This window comes from Mobula birostris, chromosome 7, assembly GCF_030028105.1.
Source record: "Mobula birostris isolate sMobBir1 chromosome 7, sMobBir1.hap1, whole genome shotgun sequence".
NCBI lineage: Eukaryota > Metazoa > Chordata > Chondrichthyes > Myliobatiformes > Myliobatidae > Mobula > Mobula birostris.
In genome coordinates, this window is record NC_092376.1 from 159,468,599 (window position 1) to 159,487,192 (window position 18,594).

General features: G+C 40.9%; 1 long non-coding RNA gene across 2 annotated transcripts in view; it reads left to right on the plus strand.

The window, feature by feature from the left end:
- Window positions 1-17,253, plus strand: part of LOC140200535 (uncharacterized) — a 130,215-nt gene extending 112,962 nt beyond the window's left edge. For both annotated transcript variants that reach the window (XR_011886655.1, XR_011886656.1), the window contains exons 3-4: window positions 3,740-3,854; window positions 13,824-17,253. This is a non-coding gene — a long non-coding RNA (uncharacterized lncRNA). The remainder of the gene's footprint in view (window positions 1-3,739; window positions 3,855-13,823) is intronic.
- The last annotated feature ends 1,341 nt before the right edge of the window (window positions 17,254-18,594 follow it).

An 18,594-nucleotide genomic window follows, 5' to 3' on the forward strand; every position in this document is an offset into this window, starting at 1 on the left:
TTATAATTCCTCTCTCCAGTTCAAGATTCAAGATCATTTAATGTAAAGGAGAACAAAATAATTGTTACTCCAAATCTGATGAAGCGCAAAAAAAAGATAAAAACACAATGAATATAAATACATAAGACAGCTTATATACATAGATTAATTGGATATACATAAAGTGACAATAGGTCACTTAGCTTAGTTGCCCTTGTTCTGTTTAATAACACCAGTATCACGGCCAACTCCATCAAATGGCTGAGTTGGAATCTTATGTGTTTTGCAATCTTCTGAGTGCATTTTGCACAACTTAAATTTCATCAAGTGTCACTGGTGCCAAGTGCTACAGCACTCACAGTGTTCACCACAGAGTTAGATCTAAACTGGACAGTTGGGACTGTTCCAGCATTCATTACACCACCTATGATTTCTACCTGGACTGCTGATGTATTTACCAAAGCACTGACCATCCATGAAGGAAGGTTCAGTTTTTGATTTTTTTTTAAATCTTTAACCTTCTCATCTATAATGAGAATAACTTTCTCACTCTTCCCAATTCCCCAATAATTTGCTGACTGTGGATTTACGATTCCTACACTTCGTCTTACTGAATGCTTTGTTATCAATACAAAGTCATATAGGAGATTATTACAGTGCAGTCGCAAAGCTGTTAGTGTAATGTTGTACACTGCCAGCAGTGGCAGTTCAATTCCCATTGCCGTCTGTAAGGATTGTAAGTTCTCCCCGTGACCACATAGGTCTCCTCCGGATGCTGCAGTTCCACAGACATTTGTGTTAGTAAATTGTGGGCATGCTACGTTGTCACCAGAAGCATTGCGACACTTGCAGGATGGCCCCAGCACATCTTCAGACTGTGATGGTCTTTGACCCAAATGATGCATTTCACTGTTTCAATGTTTTGATATGATAATCTTTATCTTTATAGCCCATTGGTTCCATTCCCCCTGCTTTTTCTCTCTAGCACTGTAAATCATTCCCTCTTAAGTGCTCATCCAAATCTCTATTTTATACCGTCTGAGATTCATGCAAGTAGCGAATTCCAGATTATAACTACTCTCTGAGTATAAAGAATTTTCCTTATATTCTCACAGCTTTCACTGAAAATTGTATGTTGCTGTCACCTGCTCCTTGAATGATCAGTTAACAGAAACAACTTCCCTCAATATACATTAAGTCCTTGTTAGCTGCTGTCTCACTGTCTGAAGATTCACATACTCCCTAATCAGCTACTGGCTACTATAAGGACCATTCGTATTGTAGCAGATTCCTCCAGGCCATTTCCTATGGTGTTAGGTGAAGATTATTTGCATGAAATAGATTGCATTTGATGACTTGCGCTGGCAACCATGTGAAATCTCAATTGTCAATGTGAGGCGGGAGCGAGGATTGAGGTCAGATTACGACTATCAAGGTGCAAAAAAAATGCACAGATTTGCGGCCAGGAGAAGGACTAGGTGTTTGGGCCAAGTGCACCACCACATTGGGTCATGGTTGAGTGTGGGAATGGGTATCCCAGGATTTTGACAGTCTGAAGCTAACAATGGGGGGATGGTGGGTCAGTGGGGGAAGGAGGGAGGTGGGGAAAGGTGTGAAGAGGGTCTGATCACTCTATGTCAACAAGAAAGCATATGGTATTCTTGCCTTATCCTTAAACTCAACACTAAGAGTGAAGAAGTCGTGCTAGGGTTATATAAAACTTCAGGCAGGTCACTCTTGGAGTTCTGGTCACCCCATTATTAAAAGTATATGGAGATCCTGGAGAGGGTACTGAAGAGGATTATCAAGATGCTGCCCAAATTAGAGGGTACGAACTGTAGGGAAAGGTTGGACAAACTTGGGTGTTTCTCCCTGGAGCATCAGAGGCTGGGGGGAGGCCCGGAAGGGTTTATAGAACTATGAGAGGCATAGGTAGGGTAAGCTTTTCACCAGGGTGAAAATGCTAAACAACAGAAGATATGCTCATAAGGCTGAGGGAGATAGTTTAAAGGTGACATGAGGGATAAGTTTTGACCCAGAGAGTGGTGGGTACCTGGATTTGGTTAATACAGCTGGTAGTGAAAGCAGGCAATTTGATAGAGTTTAAGAGGTTTTGTTTTGATGTAAGTATAAAGGGAATGAAGGGATATGTATGATATACAGGAGGAGGACATTTAGAACAAACTGGAATCAGGACGATTTAAAACAATTCATTCTGATAGAAATTCAATAAAACCTGGTCCTCCTAGTCATTCACCTTCTTTCAAATGAAAAGAGTTGTACTTTTCTGGCATGCTGGACAGGTGTATTCCCCATTGTAGGATCGTAATGGAGTAAATCTGATTTTGCACTTGGGTATTGTGCAATGGAGGTCTATCAGTGGATAGTAGAAGGGAAAATGTAGATGAAGAGCTGCCATTAAAGGGAGAGCGTAAACACGAGGGATTCTGCAGATGCTGGAAATTCAAGCAAAACACATCAAAGTTGCTGGTGAACGCAGCAGGCCAGGCAGCATCTCTAGGAAGAGGTACAGTCGACGTTTCGGGCCGAGACCCTTCGTCAGGACTAACTGAAGGAAGAGCTAGTAAGAGATTTGAAAGTGGGAGGAGGAGGGGGAGATCCAAAATGATAGGAGAAGACTGGAGGGGGAGGGATGGAGCCAAGAGGGAGAGCTTCGTGTTTGCGCACTTATCTGCTGTAATCTTGCTGAACTTTCTAACACATCAACAATTCCATTCTGACTGACTTGCTCTCTCTTCAATATTTGGACAAACCTCTCAAATTTTGATTTAATGTCTTCCTGTGGGGTGATGGGGGATGTTTGTGGCCCTTTTACTGGTGCTATATAAACAAAAATTGTTGATAACATTTCAATAAGAACAGGATCAAAAACAAAATATAGCTCAGTAAATAAACACCCATTTTTGAATTACTTACTGCAAATCCCACATTGGCTGTGTCAACTAACTCTAAACCCACAGAATTTGAACACAGGAAAGGGCTTCTTAAAGGAAGATAATGGAGAGACATCCTCTTAGAATGGAGATGAGGAGGAATTTCTTCAGCCAGAGGGTGGTAAATCTGTGGAATTTGTTGCCACAATTGGCTGTGGAGGCCAAGTCATTGGGTGTATTTAAGGAAGAGGTTGATACATTCTTGATTAGTCAGGACATGAAAGGTTATGGGGAGAAGGCAGGAGAATGGGGGTGAGAGGGAAATGAATCAGCCATAATGAAATGGCAGAGCAGACTTGATGGGCTTAATTCTGTTCCTGTGTCTTATGGGCTTATTGTAAGAATACACTCAACATTTGTCAATTAATCACATCAATAACAAAATGGAGGCTTACCTGAAAAAAAGGTATAAATCTTTACTGAACCTGATGCATGGCCTAGAGTTAACAACACTCAAAATCTAATTGGGCCATATGTTCAGGAATCAGATCAATGACCCTGCCTACCCAGGAGTTAGGTATTGACTTGCACTGAGACCTCAATAATGAATAGGTCTCTGGTAACATAATTCTGAAGCCCTAACCCCCGTCATCCTCTTACAGAAGTCAAAGTTGGAGTACAGCTTCACATCACATCAAAGCCTGAGAGGTTCTTAAAGAGTTTTAAAATATCCCTTATAACTAAATAAATGTTATTTGAAAGATAAAACAATGACTAAAGTGCATTAAAAACCAACAGTGTACTAAAAACAGTAAGCTAAAATGAAATATATTTATTTGAACAATCACATTCCTTTGCTATTCCAGAGAATTGGGATTCCAACTGAGTGTTATCTGAGTCCCAGCTAGACATCAGCATCCATCTCCTGGGTACATCAAGGGATAGGCAAACGAATCAGCGAAGTGTGAAATGGAGTGGCAGGTATGGTGACTTCTGACACTTAGTAAGTCACTGCTTTACTTGAACGTCCACAAATTCAAACTTATAATTTTTATTGAACACCCACAAGGAATATAATTCATTATCTTATATTAATGCACATTGTAAATGATATTTCAAGTGTATAAGTTTTTTAAAGATAAAACCATCACTCTTATTTGATGTCACAAATAATTTAACTATATTTATTTACAAATCAAAGTTATTTAAATTATTCATTTGCAAGGGTATCGTTCACCAGTTACTGGAATATTGCAGTGGAATGTATCAGATGTAATTTCAGAATCAGAATCAGGTCTATTATCACCGGCATGTGAAGTGAAATCTGGGGGTTTAGGCTGCCTGATATAAAATTAGCAGTCTATGAAGTTTTGATTCACAGGAAAAATTTAAATTGTGAGGTTAGGAGCACTGTTCCCTCTAAGATGCGTTGGTGCACGGCCACACACGAAATGCTCCTGCACACGTAGCCTTTGTTGCTGCGCTGCTGGAATCTTCTTTTAGAACATAGAAGAGTACTACACAGGAACAGGCCATTTATCCCACAGTGTTGTGCCAAGCCTCTAAAAAGCAATCAAAAACACCCAAACACTAATCCCTCCTACCTACACCATGTCCGTATCCCTCCATCTCCCTTACATCCATGTGCCTATCCAAACATCTCTTAAAAGCCTCCAAAGTATTTGCCTCTACCGCCACACCAGGCAGCGCATTCCAGACATCCACCACTCTCACTGCAGCTCCAGACAAAACAGCCCAAGTTTCTCCGGCCACTTATGATAACATATGTCCTCTAAACCAGGCAGCATCCTGGTAAACCTCTTCTGCACCCTCCCCAAAGCCTCAACATCCTTCCTATAGTGGGTCCACCAGAACTGTACGCAATTCTATCCAGAATTTTACATACCTGCATCATAACCTCTTCACTTTTGAACTCAATTCCTCAACTAATAAAAGCACACATTCTATAAGCCTTCTTAACTACCTTATCGACCTGTGTAGCTACTTTCAAGGAGCTATGAACTTGGATCTCAAGACCTCTCCACACTGCAGTACTGTTAAAAACCTTGCCCTTAACAGTGTACTGCCTTGTTGTATTTGTGAAAAACTCATCCAGTTGGTAAGTCACGACCCGCCAAGCACAAAGTCATGCTGTCCCTCCCTAATTAGACCATAGTTTTTCAAATGCTAATATATCCTATCCTTAAGAATTTTCTCCAGCAATTTACCTACAACTGACGTGAGACTCACCAGTCTATAGTTCCCAGGGTTTTTCCTTGTTCCCTTCTTAAATAGAGGCACAACATTAGCTACTCACCAGTCCTCCGGGACTTCACCTGTGGCTAGAGAGGACATAAAGATACTGATTAAGGTGCTTGCAATCTCCTCTGTTGCCTCCTTCAATAATCTGGAGTGAACCCCATCAGGTCCTGGGGACTTATCCACCTTAATACTCATTAGGAGGCCCAACACTTCCTCCTCCTTGACCTCTAAATGCCCTAACATATTTATACACTGAGGACTGATCTCCTGGTCTTTCATATCCTTTTCCATGGTAAATGCCGAAACAAAGTACTCATTAAGTACTTCATTCACATTCTTTGCATCCAAGAAAATGTTGCTCCCTTTATCCTTGAGTGGTCCCACCCTCCCCCTAGTTATCCTCCCACTCTTGATGTATGGAAAGCCTTGGGATTCACCTTAATCTCACTTGCCAAGGACTTTTTATTGCCCCTCCTTTCTTTAATTTTTTTTCTGGCTTCTTTATTCTCCTCATGTGCTTTGAAGCTTTACATACTTTATCTTTTTCTTCTTGACTAAATTCATCACCTCTCCGGACATGCATGGTTCTTTTATCTTTCCATCCCAATCCTTCCTTCTAACAGGAACATACCCTTCCTGTACTCTATGAAACTGATTTTTAAACACCCTCCACATGTCTGATGTGGACTTGTCAGAGAAAAGGTGTTCCCAATTAATGCTTCTTAGTTCCTGCCTAATGCCCTCGTAATTTGTCCTTCTCCAATTTAAAACCCTCCCACATCAATCATATCAAACCTTATCGATAGCTATCTTGAAAATTAAGGAGTTGAGGTCGCTGTTCCCTATCTGTTCACCACTGAAAGATCAGTCACCTGACCAGGCTCATTACCCAACATCAGATCCAGTATGACCCCTCCTCTCATTGGACTGTCCACGTATTGTTGTAAGAAGCCTTCCAGGATAGATTTAACAAATCCAACCCCATCTAAATCCCTTACACTGAGAAGGTCCCACTTTTATAAAGGAAGTTGAAATCCCCCATGACAATGACCGTATTATGTTCAAACATTTCCTTAATCTGATTACATATCTATTCCTCAACATCCCAGTGGCTACTCAGGGCTCTGTAGTACATTCCCATCAGAGTGATTGCACCCCTCCTATTCCTGAATTCCACCCAAATGGACTCAGTATCTGACCCCTCTATTATGTCTTTTCTGAGTGCAGCTGTGATATTGTCCCTGATTAGTAGTGCAAATCCACCACCTCTTATATAATGTTTGATTAAAGTGCTATGCAGTTTTCAAGGCATGTAAAAATTTCCTGCTCAAGGAATGGTTGGTCTGCGCAGTTGTAAAAAGAAAGAGGGAACGTTGGTTAGGAGCAAGAGGCAACAAAGATATAGTGAAGGTTATTCAGCAAAAACAATTTGCAGTTTTATAGAGACTTTAATATATCAAAACAACCCAAATGCTTCCCAGCCACGTTATCAAATAAAATTTGACATCAAGCAATATGAGAAGATATTAGGGGCAATTATCAGAAGCTTGATCAAAGAGGAAAACTTTAAGGAATGTAGTGAGGAAGGGGAGGAAACTTTTCATATTAGCTTTCCCAACAGTTGTCACTGTTTCTTAACTGGCAGAAATGCTGATTAAGATCAAATTCAAATATAAAACGTTTGATTAAAGTGAGCTTCCTCAAATTACAAGAACTTAAACATATAGAAAGCGTTCAGGCATCAGTCAGATCTCAGTTATGTTCCTCTCCCGGTCAGAAGCTAGTCAGACCTGTTTTATCTCATTGCCAGACTTTTTTCTACTCCCTGATGAATTAGGAATCAATTCAAATTTGAAAATGACTTTGAAGCTCTGCTTCCATAGAAGTGACCTTAACATGTTGAACAGCATCAGTAATGAACATTGATCAGCCCTGAATATCCATGGATTTGGTTGTGCTGGCTTCATAATGCTTCTCTTCCCCAGTTGATTTAGAGATTAAATCACTTCCTATAAAATCGGTAATGAAAGCCAGATGCCATTTCAAAGCTCAATTTGATATTTTTCAGTGAACCTCATCTTGTCTAAAGCATCTGCTTTTGAGAAACTTCAGTGTTTTCCTGAAAAGATTTGTTTCATCTGATTAATTCATGGTAACAAGTAATATTACAGACAACAAGATAACATTGAGTTATTTATTTTTCTACATTTTATGTTTTGAAAATTATTTTAAGGTGATTTAAGAATAAATAACCTGGCCTTTAGGGAGTCCGTGCAAAATACTTAATCCAAGAAAATATGCTAGGAGAATTTAATTTTGAGAGGAAGACAATTATTGTACAGTCAGCTCAATCTCCTTCATCCTGATCCCACCCAACATATGACTCAAGTAATCATTATTTAAGTGCGAACCTAAAGTTAGTGTGCCATTCGCTGATCAGATGACATTCACGTGCCATAAAGAAAATCTTGCAACACAGAAGGAGACTAATCATTTCAAGATTAAAAGCAAGAAAATGCAGGTGCTGACAGTCTGAAATAAAAACAGAAAATGCTGCATATACTTAGAAACTTAAATGACATCTTTAGTGAGAGAAACAATATTAATATTTCAAGTCAATGATCTTCATTAAAAAGTAGTCTTTGTTGTCAGTGTAGATAATGAAGCAATGCTATTATCTCTGTTTGCATCTCTATGGGTGCTGCCTGGCCTCGTGGATATTTCAATATTTTCTGTTTTTATCAGACCGGGCCTATATTTTGCGTTCTCTTGAAAATTGATTCACTTATTGCCACTTATCAAGACTTAATCCATTATTTTCTAAAATTCCTCTTTCATTTAATTATTTACTTCTCTTTTAAGTCAACTAGTCAGCACAATGTAGATCTGTTTCAAGTAAGGGCTGAGAAATGGCAGATGAAGTTTAACCCAGATAAATGTGAGGTGAGCATCTTTGTAGGGCAAATGCAAGGAGACAGTACACTGTTAAGGGCAAGAATGCAGAGATATCTTGGGATCCAAGGTCATAGTGCCTTGAAAGTGGCTGCACAGGTCAATATAGTGGTTAAGAAGGCTGATGGGTTGCTTGATTTTACTACTCAAGACATTGAGCTCAAAAGTTAACATAGAAACATAGAAAACCTACAGCACAATACAGGCCCTTCTGCCCACAATGCTGTTCCAAACATGTACTTAGTTTAGAATTTACCTAGGGTTATCCATAGCCCTCTATTTTTCTAAGCTCCATGTACCTATCCAGGAGTCTTTTAAAAGACCCTATAATATCCACCTCCACCACAGTCGCCAGCAGCCCATTTCACGCACTCCCCACTCTCTGCATAAAAAACTTACCCCTGACATTCCCTCTGTACCTACTTCCAAGCACCTTAAAACTGTGCCGTCTTGTGTTAGCCATTTCAGCCCTGGGAAAAAGCCTCTGACTATCCACATGATCAATGCCTCTCATCATCTTATACACCTCTATCGGTTCATCTCTCATTCACCGTCACTCCAAGTAGAAAAGGCCAAGTTCTCAACCTATACTTGTAAGGCATGCTCCCCAATCCAGATAATATCCTTGCACCCGGTAGAGTTATTGACCCCTTCCTTTTCCTAACTTCCACCCACAGAGACTCAGTAGACAACCCCTCCATGATTTCCTCCTCTTCTGCAGCCATGACACTATCTCTGATCAACAGTGTCAAACCAACAACCACACCTCTTTTGCCTCCCTCCCTGTCTAAAGCCTGGCAACTTTATAAAACTCTGGTTAAGCCACATCTGGAGTTTTGCATACAGTTATGGTTACCCCACTATAGGAAGGATATTGAGGCTTTGGAGAGGGTGCAGAAGAGCTTTACCAGGATGCAACCTGGTTTAGAGGACATGGGATATCATGAGATGCTGGATAAACTTGGGTTGTTTTCTCTGGAGTGGCAGAGGCTGAGGAGAGGTCTGATAGAGGTTTATAAGATTATGAAAGGCATAGATAGAGTAGACAGGGAATATCTGTTTCCCAGGGTCGAAATATCTAATACCATAGGGCATGCGTTGAAGGTGAGGGGGTTAGGTTTAGTGGGATATGAGGGGTAAGTTTTTTACTCAGAGAGTGGTGGGTGCCTGGAATGCACTGCCTAGTTTGATGGTAGAGGAAAATGCGTTAGAGACTTTTAAGAGACGTTTGGATAGGCACATGGATGTAAGGAAGATGGAGGGATATGGAGATTGTGTAGGTAGGAGAAACTAGTATTTGGGTATTTTTGATTTACTTTTTAGATGGTTTAGCACAACATTATGGGCTGAATGATCTGTCCTGTGCTGTGCTGTACTGTTCTATCTTCTATGATTAAACCTATCTTCCATGGTGCCCTCCCACCCAAGATAACACAACCCAGATATGAATAGTTGGCTGAGCTAATCCTTCATAACTAAGGGTCTTTCTGTGAAGTGGAATGCGTTGTTACCACTGAAATGGTCTCAGTTGATGGATCCTGAGCTCCGGAATGCTGGTCCTGTTGCTCACTGCTGTCAAAGGCCTTAGATATTTTTATAATCACTTTGAAAGGGAGACTATCCAACAGCTGTGAAGATCCCTGCTGCACCCAGTGATCCTGTGATCTCTGTCTCAGGGACCGATGTCAGGCTGTCTTTCAAGAGGGTGAACTCTCACAAGGCAGCAGGCCCTGATGGAGTACTTGGTAAGGTTCTGAAAATTTGTGCCAACCAACTGGCAAGTGTATTCAAGGATACTTTCAACCTCTCATTGCTATGGTTGGATGTTCCCACCTACTTCAAAAGGACAACAATTATACCAATGCCTAAGAAGAGTAGAGTGAGCTGCCTTAATGACTATTGGCCAGTAGCACTCACATCTATGGTGATGAAATGCTTTGAGAGGTTGGTAACGGCCAGAATTAACTCCTGCCTCAGTAAGGACCTGGACCCACTGAAATTTGCCTGTTGCCACAATAGGTCAATGGCAGACGCAATCTCAGTGGTTCTTCACACGCCCTTAGATCACCTGGACAACACAAACACCTATGTCAGGATGTTGTTCATTGACGATAGCTCAGCAGTTAAGACCATCATTCCTACAGTCCTGATCAATAATCTATGGATCCTGGGCCTCTGTAACTCCCTCTGTAATTGGATCCTCGACTTCTATATTTGATTAAGAGTTTTGAGGAGATTTGGCTTGTCGCCTAAAACACTCAAAAACTTCTATAGATATACCATGGAGAGCATTCTGACAAGTTGCATCACTCTCTGGTGTGGGCGGAGGGGCTACTGCACAGGATCGAAAGAAGCTACAGAAAGCTTTAAAATTAGTCAGCTCCATCTTGGTTGCTAGCCTCCATAGTATTCAAAATATCGTCAGGGAGTGTTGCATCAGAAAAGCGGCATCCATCAGTAAAGCCCCCCTTCACCCATGAAATGCTCTCTTCTCTTTGTTACCATCAGGAAGGAGGTTCAAAAGCCTGAAGGCACACACTCAGTGATTCAGGAACAGTTTCTTCCTATTTACCATCTGATTCCTAAATGGGCTTTGAACCCATGAACAGTACCTCACTTTTATTATTTCAGTTTTTGCACGATATTTAACTTAACTCTTTAATATACATATATACACTTACTGTAATTGATTTACTTATTTATTGTTTTTTCTATATTATCATGTACTGCTGCTGCTAAGTTAACAAATTTCACAATATGTACTGGTAATATTAAACGTGATATTTGCTTCTTGGATCAGGGAGGGGCCTCTTGTTTTTGCCAGGCTGGGCTTTCTAAACATAGCAAATGCCACTTGTAAATATCAAACAGTTGTAATTTAAACTTCCAATTAATCTTCTTTGTTTATGTTCTGGTTGTAAATGGGAACTAGTCTTCAGTTCGTCAAATGTAAATGGAAAACAATAATCAGCTTGAAGTAGAAAAAAACAACTTTGTAAACAAGCTCTGTCTATAGAAAGCTGGATGTTGGATCAGTTAAAATTTAAAGGCATCCTCTTAATTTATAATCTTCACTCTCCAGGGTGCAGGCCTGGGCAAGGTTGTATGGAAAACCAGCAGTTGCCCATGCTGCAAGTCTCCCCTCTCCACAACACCAATGTTGTCCAAGGGAAGGGCATTAGGACCCATACAGTTTGGCACCAGTGTCATCGCAGAGAAATGTGTGATTAAGTGCCTTGCTCAAGGACACAACACACATTGCCTCAGCTAGGGCTCGAACTCACGACCTTCAGGTCACTAGTCCAATGCCTTAACCACTTGGTCACATGCCCACATGTGTTGGATCAGTGCATTTGGCTTATTGCAGCTCAAGAGGTGCCTATAAGACAATGGGTTATTTGATTTGGCTTCTTTCAACATAGGTAATGCTTGCTAAATTGTTTAGTTGTGGATACTAGCAACTAATTACACCATGGAGAATAAACAGGGAAGTGTCCTATCTTTGAAGATTGGGTAGTTGCAGTATAAGCTCTCTTTAGTGAGGGTAATCACGGTTACTTATATCCAAAATGGTTTGAGGTATGTGTTTGAGTTTAGAACATTGTGGTCAGCGAAGCCAATACAATCTCCAAATGTTTCTGATATGCAAGAGACTTTTAAAAGTAGTTCAAGTAAACCTACCAAAAAATACAAGATTTATTTAGTAAAAAAGACAAATAAAAGAAGCTATATTGAAACATAAATTCATAAAATCTATTAAAATATTAAGATATGAAAACTACTTAGCTGCACCTATGTTTTTGTTCAATATTTGTGATCCTGTTCAAGTGCATCCATCCCCCTGCCTGGTATACTTGTGCTTTACCACCAGAACGTGGGCAGGTGGCCAAGTGGTTAAGGCATTGGACTAGTGACCTGAAGGTCATGAGTTCGAGCCCCAGCCGAGGGAACGTGTTTTGTGTCCTTGAGCAAGGCACTTAACCACACATTGCTCTGCGATGACACTGGTGCCAAGCTGTATGGGTCCTAATGCCCTTTCCTTGGACAACATCGGTGTCATAGAGAGGGGAGACTTGCAGCATGGGCAACTGCTGGTCTTCCATACAACCTTGCCCAGGCCTGCGCCCTGGAGAGTGAAGACTTTCCAGGCGCAGATCCATGGTCTCGCAAGACTAACGGATGCCTTTAATTACCACTAGAATAAGTGTCATGTCCAGCATTAATGTGGGAGATCAGATGTAAATACACCCATTGTCTCGTAGACAGATTTTCCTTTATGGTTTTCTTTGATGCGATCTTCTACCACTCCTTCTTACAGCTGCTATCCTCAGGAACTGTACCATTCTTACCATACTTGTCATTCTGAAACCAACCCTTTAACTTGATTGCTTCTATGACTTTCCCCACCTCAACCACTGACCCCAGTAATATCCATTCTGATCCAGAGACCTAACCTTCAGGTAGTCTCTGACTTTCCCATCTCAATACACCTGCAAGCAGGTCAGAAGTGAGTGGAGAGCAAGAAGAAAGTTGCGAACAATTCTCTATGGAACTACTAGAAAGACAGGCGACGTGACAGCATAGCATTTAGAGTAATGCTATTACAGTGCCAGCAACTCAGGTTCAACACCACTGCTATCTGTGAGGAGTTTGCACGTTCTCCCCATGACCACATGGTTTTCCAGTTTCCTTTCACTTTCCAAAGACATTACAGTTATTAATTAAATGTTCTTATGGATGTAATTGGGCAACATGGGCTGATTGGGCCTGTTACCATGCTGTATCTCTAAATAAAAATAAAATTTGGGAAAAGGATCATCTTCTATTAAAATATTGCCCCAGTTCAAAAAAATTACATGACTAAATTTATGAAATAATTTTAGTAAAATCTCTCAGACTTCTGAATAGCTCCTTCAAATCATGTCTCCATTTCCAATTAGCTAAAGAAGCCCCTTGCCAAGAAATTGCATGGTGCCTGTTTGGATAGATTAAACTGTCGGCACACAGAGGCTAATGAAACTTTTGTATTGGATCTCATTATTGAAAATTTCTGTAATATGAGCTTCAAGTTTTGTGCATTACTGAACAGGCCTTCCAATATAAATCACCTTTCATGTGTGCACTCACTCCTGTACAGCACACAAAAATGGTAAAATATATGGTTCAGTTTAGCAGATTGGTTATGGGGGGAGAAGGCCCTGGAGATGGGAGGGTTGAGATTAGTGTCAGGGATTCGCAGGGCACTTTAGTCAGAATCAGAAGGGGTCAAGCTAAAGTGAAGAGTAGGGGTGGATATTGGTCTTACTGGTGATAAGCTAAGGGTTACTGTCAGACCAACCGACATTGACGAGTCTGGGTGACAGCTTCCAAGCGGAAATGATGCAAGCAATACCAAAAAAATAATTTGAAGGAAATTATATCAGGATTGCAATGGACACATTTAACAACAAGGAAGCAGATTCGATAAGTTTACACCCTCTCTGCCTAAGGCCAAAGCAAGTTTCAATCTTGCAATAAAGTTCTGCTGCAGTGGTCATGCTTTTGAAGCAGCTCAATTTTGTTGTTCTGCTACATGAACAGAGGTCTCAATGCATGTTTGAAGCACATCCCAACAAAAATCTGGAAATGCATTCCTGGCACAATAAGCAAATTACATGAAGTAGCACACACAGAGTTTAAAAGGCTTATTCCAATGTACGACTATGACTATAACAAATCTGTTGCATGTTTCCACAGATCTTCAGATTTCTTTCACACGATCACTTGCAGTAAGGGTTACAGGACAACAAATCTGGACAGGAATCATAACCAAACTCCTCGTTAGCCAGTGCAGTAGTGCAATCTCTTCTTTAGCCAAGAAATGGATCCTCGACTTCCTCACCTTGAGATATCAGCATGTGAGAATTGGAAATAACATCTCCTCCTCGCTGACAATCAACACTAGTACACCTCAAGGACGGAAGAAGAACCTCAAAACTTAATTGACATAATTGTTGAAGAAACTGCAAGAATGGGTCTATCTATCAATTGCAAAAAGACAGAATGTATGGTGATATCCAAAAAGAAGGAGAATTCTATCTGCAGGCTGAGAATAAACGGGGAAGACATAAAACAAGTACAGAAATTTTGTTACTTAGGAAGCTGGTTGACATCAGATGGCAGGTGCGACATGAACATCAAAAGAAGAATAGGGATGGCTAAAGACACCTTTACGAGATTGAAGAGTATACTGACCAATACTAAACCAGGCATGATAACCTGCCTCAGAGTACTGAAATGTTACGTTTATCCAGTTAAGTTATATAGCTCAGAATGTTGGACAATATCTAATAACATGAGGAAACGAATTGAAGCAGCAGAGATGTGGTTTTTGAGGAGGATGCAAAGAATATCATGGATGAAACGAATATCTAATAAGGATGTCATGAACAAAGCAAACACAAAAAGAGAAATAATGTATGAGATCATGAAAAGGCAAAGTAACTTCAATGGACATGTGATTAGGAGAGAGGAGTTAGAATGCACTGTAATTATGGGAAAGATTGAAGGGAAGAAGGCAAGAGGAAGACAAAAAGACAAATGATAATGGAGACAGCAGCCAGAGAACTGGAAATGAATACCAATGAATTGATCCACCTGACCTGAAACAGGAGTGTGTGGGCCATGGCAGTCAAAGCTCAAAGTGGGCATGGCACCTGATGATGATGATGATGATGACACCTCAAGGATATGTGCTTAGCCCACTGCTCTACTCTCTCTACACCCACGATTATGTGGCTAGGCACAACTCAAATGCAATCTACAAATTTGCCAATGACACAACTATTGTTGGCAGAATTTCAGATGGTGACAGGGAGGGTACAAGAACAAGCTAGATCAGCTCTTTGAGTGGTGCCGCAACATCAACCTTGCACTAATGTCAGTAAAACCAAAGAGTTGATTGTGGACTTCAGGAATGGGAAGACAAGAGAACACACACTAGTCCTCATCGGGAGATCAGCTGCCAAAAAGGCAAGCAGTTTCAAGTTCCTGAAGATCTATCCTGGGCCTAACATATTGATGCAATTACAAAGAAACACCACAGTGGCTATATTTCATTTGCAGTTTGGGGAGACTTGGTACGTCATTAAAGACACTCAGAAACTTCTACAGATGTATGTGGAGAACATTCTAACTGGTTGCATCACCATCTGGTATGGAGGGGCCACTGTACAGGATCAGAAAAAGCTGCAGAAAGTTGTAAACTTAACTAGCTCCAACATAGGCACTAGCCTCCCCAGCATTGATGCCTTAAGCAAGTGGTGTCCATCATTAAGGACCTCCATCACTCAGGACAGTGCCCTCTTCATCAAGGAGGAGGTACAGGAGCCTGAAGATACACACTCAACGTTATAGAAAAAGCTTCTTCCCCACCTCCCTCCCCCCCCCCACCATTATCTGATTTCTGAATGGACCATGAATTGATCAGCACTACCTCAATATTTTTTTCTTTCTTTTTTGCACTACTTATTCAATTTAATTTTCGAACAGATTCGAAGAGAAGAGGAGCGTCCCGCTCCCACCGGACGAACCAGACCTGGTGGCATCGAGATTCATCGTCACTGAGGAGAACGTTAGAAGGACCTTCCTGAAGGTAAATCCAAGGAAGGCGATGGGCCCGGGTGGCGTCCCGGGACGGGTTCTCCAGGCCTGTGCAAGCGAGCTAGTTGGAGTGTTTGCTGACATCTTCAACTGCCCTTGCTTCAGTCTAAGATCCCCTCGTGTTTTAAGAAGGCAACGATAATCCCGGTGCCGAAGAAGAGCAAGGTGGCATGCCTGAATGACTATCGACCTGTGGCTCTGACAACAATTGCTATGAAGTGCTTCGAGAGATTGATTATGGCACACATCAACCACGGCCTACCAGTCAACCTTTGCAATTCGCCTACCGGAGCAACAGGTCAACAACAGATGCCATCTCTCTGGTCCTATATTCCTCCTGGAGAATAAAGATGCATACGTAAGGCTCTTTTTCATTGACTACAGCTCTGCCTTTAACACCATCATTCCAAATAAACTGATTCCTAAACTCTGGAACCTGGGCCTTAGCACTCAGATCTGCAGCTGGATCAACTTCCCCACAGACAGGACCCAGGCTGTAAAAATAGGGGACAATCTCTCCTCCACAATCACTCTGAGCACCAGTGCCCCACAAGGCTGTGTACTCAGCCCCCTGCTGTACTCACTGTACACCCATGATTGTGTAGCCAAGTTTCCATCGAAATCAACATATAAGTTTGCTGATGACACCACAATTGTAGGCTGTATCTCGGATAATGATGAGTTTGGGTACAGAGAGGAAATTAAGAACCTGGTGGCATGGTGTAAAGAAAATAACCTATCCCTCAACGTCAGCAAGACGATGGAATTGGTTGTTAACTTCAGAAGGGGTAGTGGACCGCAAGACCCCATTTACAACGGTGGTGCGCAAGTGGAACAGACCAAAAGCTTTAAGTTCCTTGGGGTCAATATCACAAATGACCTGACTTAGTCCAAGCAAGCAGAGTCCACTGCCAAGAAGGCCCACCAGAGCCTTTACTTCCTGAGAAAGTTAAAGAAATTTGGCATGTCCCCTAAAACCCTCACTAATTTTTATAGATGCACCGTAGAAAGCATTCTTCTAGGGTGCATCACAACCTGGTATGGAAGTTGTCCTGTCCAAGAACGGAAGAAGCTGCTGAAGATTGTGCACACAGCCCAGCACATCACACAAACCAATCCTCCATCCTTGTACTCACTTTACACCGCACGCTGTCGGAGCAGTGCTGCCAGGATAATCAAGGACATGACCCACCCAGCCAACACACTTTTTGTCCCTCTTCCCTCTGGGAAAAGGCTCAGGAGTTTGAAGACTCATACGGCCAGATTTGGGAACAGCTTCTTTCCAACTGTGATAAGACTGCTGAATGAATCCTGACCCGGATCTGGGCCGTACCCTCCAAATATGACCTGCTTCTCGGTTTTTTTGCACTACCTTACTTTCCCTTTTCTATTTTCTATTTATGATTTATCATTTAAATTTTTAATGTTTGCTATCGACTTGTACTCCAGGGAGCGCGAAGCGCAGAATCAAATATCGCTGTGATGATTGTACACTCTAGTATCAATTGTTTGGCGACAATAAAGTATAAGGTATTTTTTTCTTTCAATATTTTTATTAGTTTCTACATAAAAGAATACAGAGTACAAGGAAGTATATGTACAGGTCGAGAAAAACAACTGCCAATTACATTATATCTATTTAGAATAACAATCTTATTACCCTGTGTTCATGTAGGTTAGTCAAAGTTATATTGAAATATACTAATTTATTACAAAAAAAATCTAACCCCTACCAAGACCAAAGCTGTTTACTAAGGAGAAAAAAAGGTAAAATACCTTCTCGTATAATAAAAATTAATAATATCCAACATCTAAATTTAAACAACGAATTGAGGGTTTTGAAAGTTTTGAAAATAATTCAGAAAGGGTCCCCACAATGTTTGAAAGTCTTGATGAGATTCAGAAATTGAACAACAAATCTTCTCTAAATCTAAGCATGACATAACATCGCATAACCGTTGAGCATGAGTAGGAGGAGAGACACCCTTCCATTTAAACAAAAGTACCCTCCTAGCTATAAGAGAGCTAAAGGCCAAAATATGTAAATCTGATGTCTTCAACTTGATGTCTTGTCTAGCAACAATACCAAATAAGGCTGTCAGAGGATTAGGCTTAACATTGACTTTGAAAAGTAAAGAAAAAGTTTGAAAAACTTCCTTCCAATATTTTTCAAGACATGGACAAGTCCAAAACATATGAATTAATGAAGCTTCTCCATTATTGCATCTGTCACAGTAGGGAGATATATCCTGTCACAGTAGGGAGATATTTTTCTACATATACTTACTATAATTTATAGTTTTTTATTATTACGTATTGCAATGTACTGATGCCACAAAACAACAAATTTCATGACATACGTCAATGTAATGAACCTGATTCTGATTCTGCAGTACTATAGAGGCCAAATACGAAACCATGTGTGTTTCTGTATAGATTAATTAATTCAGCACAGATAAGATTTGAAACAATATTACTCTTTTCCAGATGGCTTGAATCAGCAGCTCGATGTTTGACTGGCACTCCATTCACTATGCTAAACATCCACTCCTGCCACCAGTCATGAACTATGCTTTAGAAAGCTTTGGTTGCTCACTAAGACAGCCCTCACAAACCCATTCCCTCTAAAACAGGAGTTCCCAACCTGGGGTCCATGGACCCCTTGCTTAATTGTATTGGCCCATGGCATAAGAGGGCTGGGAACCCCTCCTCTAAACGGTTCAAGGCAGTAGACACTGGGCAACCTCTACAAATACACTTTCAACTCATATGCCATCCTGACTCGGAGGTATATCAGTTTCGTTATCATTCAGACGAAGTTTTGGAACTTCATATTTATTAACACTGTGGAATGTACCTTCACTCA